General features: G+C 52.0%; 2 non-coding genes across 2 annotated transcripts; both read right to left on the bottom strand.

The window, feature by feature from the left end:
* Window positions 1-3,316: 3,316 nt before the first annotated feature.
* On the bottom strand, window positions 3,317-3,391 carry TRNAP-UGG (transfer RNA proline (anticodon UGG)). The gene has a single exon. It is a non-coding gene; the product is annotated as a tRNA-Pro (tRNA).
* A 201-nt stretch (window positions 3,392-3,592) lies between these two features.
* TRNAF-GAA (transfer RNA phenylalanine (anticodon GAA)) lies at window positions 3,593-3,666 on the bottom strand. The gene has a single exon. It is a non-coding gene; the product is annotated as a tRNA-Phe (tRNA).
* Window positions 3,667-4,522: the final 856 nt, after the last annotated feature.

Here is a 4,522-nt window from a genome sequence, read left to right as displayed (position 1 = left end):
TGGTGGGTGTCCACTAACGGCCATTCCTGGCTCGGCTCCGATAACGCAATTCCGGGAGGAGTCGGTATAAGGGCACTGGATCCCTTCGGACCTGGAGAACGTGTGACGCTGGGTCGGGGTTTGGTGAACCAACTGGTCGCTCCTCTAGTTGAAGTATCGGGCCCCTTTTTCGTTGCCTAGGTTACACCTTCGGAATACCCACGAAGGGGATTTCGCTCTACTCCCCCCAATCTTCACTTTACGCCACGCCGACTCTCCGTCGTGGAATTAGACCAAGGGGAATCTCCATAGGAACTAGTCCCTCTGATTTCGCACGTAGGAGATCGAGACACAGCCCCAGGGCAGGGCTATGGGGAAAGATGTGGATCGATCGCTTTTATACAATGTTATTTATAAAAAAAGAAAATATCGGTAGTTGTCCGGTCGTACCCGAACAATAATATTCCAGAGGGAAATGCACCTAAGATCAAATATTTCGAGCCGGCTTCCGTGGAAAATTCAGACTTTCTTTTTGATGCAGCGATCACATAAAAACATAAACTTTGAGGCTCAATAGCTAAATACATGGCAATTGAATCATGAGCCGAGATCATAAAGAGCATACTGCGAGTAGGAAGTGGAATTAATACAATGGATTCAAAAGCATCAAACCTCTCTTGTTCGGAAGAATCGAAACACATCGAAATGGTACCAGCCGTACTTAATAATGGAAGGATTTGGCAGAAATATGTCAAATTGTCCCTCCTAAAAAGATTATTCCGGAATAAATGGGCAATAGTTAGGAGAGGTGCGCCAGCGGCGAGCAGAAGCAAGGTTATTAGATACCGAAGGGAAACCCCGGCCAGAACCACACGTGCAAGTTTCCCTGCATGTGGCTCGTCCGTGATAACTTCTTCGGATTTGCGTGAACTAGCGGACCGATCACTAAGTGGGGATGCTCCCTCCAGCATGAGCGAACCTTTTCGAAACTGGTTAGGAATGGGCGCTACTATCCCAGCCCCGATCCAGCCAGGTTCTATTGATCATGTCCCCTTCCCTACAGTTTGACCCTGTCTTGGGGCGCCTTTGGCAGCAAGTGCCCGGCGGCTTGTGCGCTAGAAAGCCCGCCGGAGAGAAAATGCTCTTCCCGTCCCGGGTCATAGTGAGGCTCCGGTGCGTCCACAGAAGAGGAAATCGCAATGCATCTTGCTCAGCAGGCGTAGCTTGGAGTGGGAGTGTTGCGGGGGTAAGGTAAGGAAAGTGGCCGCCAGAGAGGCAGCCAAACCAAGCCAGGGCCTATTGAGCGCTGCTAAGCTAATATGCGCCGGAGAAAGCCAGGTGCCGGAGGTAAGCTCTATTCGGCCCGGAGCATTGATTCCCCATAACGAATAGGCTAGCTCTATCTCTCAATTGCCTATCCTGTGCTCGAGAAGGTCCCCCACCCAGTTCTTCGGCTGCACCTCGAGGTGCATTTAGTTGTCTTAAATGAGACTCGGGAGATTCCCCGCTCCCATGGCATGGCACCTTTCGCTCATCCATTCCGCCCGCCCGTCCAGACGCGGCGCCCTTTCTCATTATCTTATCATCTACCGCCCTTTCTTTCCTCCTGGCTATTCACGCATGAAGATCATCATATGTATGCTCGACTTCTATCGCACAAGCCGCCGGGCACTTGCTGCCATACGCACAGCGCACACGCCCGCTCTCTAGCGCACAAGCCTGAGGGCTAGGGCACTTGCTGCCTTAGGGCTCAGCGCACACGCCCTAGGGCTTTCGCACACGCCCGCGAGCTGCTGTGCCCTAGGGCGTGTGCGAAAGCCCCCTATGGCCCTTGCTGTGCCCGCGGGCAGCTGCAGAGGCTGCTACCTTGGGCGCTTATAACAATAGGGCAAGCTTGAAGCACCTATTGCAATTGTAGGCTTGGGGGCGTGTGCGATGCAGCCCGCGGGCGTGTGCGCTTACACGCCCGCGGGCACAGCAAGTGCAATAGGTAGGAGTACATTATGGCAGGATCAGTCACCCGGGCAAACCAACCCTCCTCCAAGAAGAATTGTGCTATGCCCCCCCGATCCCTATAGAGCGAAAGAGCTGCCTGGTGATCCCTAGGTTGCAGCACGTCCGGTCGTTAACTCCTCGCGCCGCTGCCGCCGTTTCTAGGACCGACCGACGCCTCACCAGCACAGGTACCTACGTAGTGTAGTGTCGGTCGCACATTCATAATAGCGTTCGGACTCATGTGCCTTCCAGAACCTGGGGAGTTCCCTTGCTCCTGCAGCGTACGATTAGCCAGCCTTGCGGCGGCAAAAGGATTAGACGTCCCCCCATGCTACGGTTCCCTGCGGTCCGAACCCGGTGCCGCATTAGGTTAGGGAGCTGGGCGATAATAGCTCCTCCGCATCCCAAAGCGCGCTGCCCTCCTAGGCGCGCAACACTAAGTAATCCAAGCCAACTCACATTACTGACTAACGGTGGATAATCATCTTTCTTAGAGGTACTAAATACAACTCCATGAATGAGCAAAATGAAGGTTGCGTTAATGATAAAGATCTCTGGGGAAACAGCTAAAAAAAGATTGAACATGTGGGAGGGATCCGAAGAAATTCTGCTTTCATTTCCCCGTCTGGAGCACAGCAAGCACGGAGTTACTTAGTAGGAGTCGGATTGTGGCTCTATCCGTTCAACAGCAGGCCATGGCCTGCTGTTGTTGTTATCTGGGCAGGTGCTCCTGCAGCAGCTGCAGCTGAATCTCTCCTCGGAAATTCTCCAGCTGCAGTTCGAGATTGTGCTGCTGCAGCCGCTCTGCTTCGCGATGTAAACGGTGCCGCAGCATCTCTCCCTCGCTTAGGGGGTAGTCTGCCCAGAGTGCCAAGGAGAATGGCAGCCACATCCTTATTCTCATAATTAGGACCAACAAATAGAATAAGAAAACCTTTATTAGTATGGTCAAGCGAACAAATGGATTTCTCAGAAAAAAAGAAGACCATTTTTGATAGTAATCAAACAAGAATTTCTTGAATTCCGTAACAATTTGACGAGCTCCATAATACAGATGAAAGGACAACGCTAAGATAGTCAGACCAACGGAGCTTGGGATGAACTTGGAACTTATATACGAGGATTGGTAGAAATTCTCATAGGTCAAGCAAATCAAACTCATTTTCGGACACAGAATCGGACTAAACAAAACCATTGTGGCGAGGAAAGCCCCGGAGATTCTATGGGAAATAGGAAACGTCGAAGTGAGCTGGGACACATAAAGAGTAAGATGAGGTGATAACGGGCGATTATATGTTTTCATGAGAATGATTCTGATTGAAGATTGTACTATTAGCCACATTCAAGGTGACAGGATTCGAACCTATGGCCCTCTGTACCCAAAACAGATGCGCTGACCAGACTGCGCTACACCTCGTCTCACCCCCCCAGAGTCTGACCACCCGATCGATGAAGACTCGAACCGAACTCGCCCATCCTTTTTGGGCACAGGGACGCGAGAACCAATCCGAGTAAGAAACCGCTTTTCTCAAATCTGCCTCCAACTACTTTGAAACTTCCTCTTTCACTTGAATTTGACCGGCTCGCTCCCGGCAACGTCTCCTTTGGACCCTTCGCCCGCTTAGAAGTGGATTCGAACCACTGACACAAGGATTTTCAGTCCTTTGCTCTAACCAGCTGAGCTACCTGAACCACTTTCCTAAAGTGTGTGTTTTCTTCATCGAATAGCGCCCTACCTTACCAAGCAGTGGAGGAGCGTCGCTCGACGAACCGAGAGCCGTCCAGTCAAAAGCCGGCCCTCGTTCGGTCAGGTCTTCTTCGCTATAGACGCTACCAAGAACAAGATAGAGGCTCTCCGCTCCTAGTCACTAAGTAGTGCTATTCTGTCCTCCGGGGGACTCCACCAAGAGGTTCTTTCTCTCACTTAGAGTGCCCGCGGGCTCAACTCAAATAGGCCTCCTCTGTAGTAAAGGTGCTCCGCCCCTTGTAGTAAGAGAGCCTACGGCGCCTATTACTACTTGGTGCTCCGCCCCTAGTATACAGAGAGCCTACGGCGCCTATTACTACTTGGGGCTTGTGCGCTTACGTTGGCTAAGAGTGCCCTAAGGCTTGTGCGCGTTGTGCCCCCCTCTTACTACAAGCTGGCTCGCATCGCTTTGAGCGCTTCGCTCGCAGGCGTGAGCGCAGGCTTAGCCCGCCCGTTCAACTTCCGTGCCGGGGATTCGAACCCATGATACAATCTTCTTGTATGTCGATTTAGCAAACCAATGCCTTAAGCCACTCAGCCATACCTCCAAGTTGTTGATCGGAATTGGATGTGCCGGGTTGGGTTGGTTGCCCGAAGGGCTATCTGATCCGATCAACTGCGTAAGCCGTAGCGCGCTAGCGCGCGTACTCTTCCTCTATGAGCGAGACTCTATCCAGATCTATGGATCTCCCCAGCAAAAAAGCGAGACTCCATCCAAGCCACTCGTTGGGCGACGCCTGCTTTTCTATGAGCACCCCACCACGGAATGATGAACTTTGCCAGTCTTCGCCTCCGACCCGA

The sequence above is a fragment of the Aristolochia californica genome, unplaced genomic scaffold (genome assembly GCF_029961685.1).
Source record: "Aristolochia californica isolate CCGP_79_NKW_82.1479 unplaced genomic scaffold, dmAriCali1.0.hap1 SCAF_81, whole genome shotgun sequence".
Taxonomy (NCBI): Eukaryota; Viridiplantae; Streptophyta; class Magnoliopsida; order Piperales; family Aristolochiaceae; genus Aristolochia; species Aristolochia californica.
Note: the sequence above shows the minus strand (reverse complement) of the source record. Positions and strands in the feature narration are given on the sequence as shown.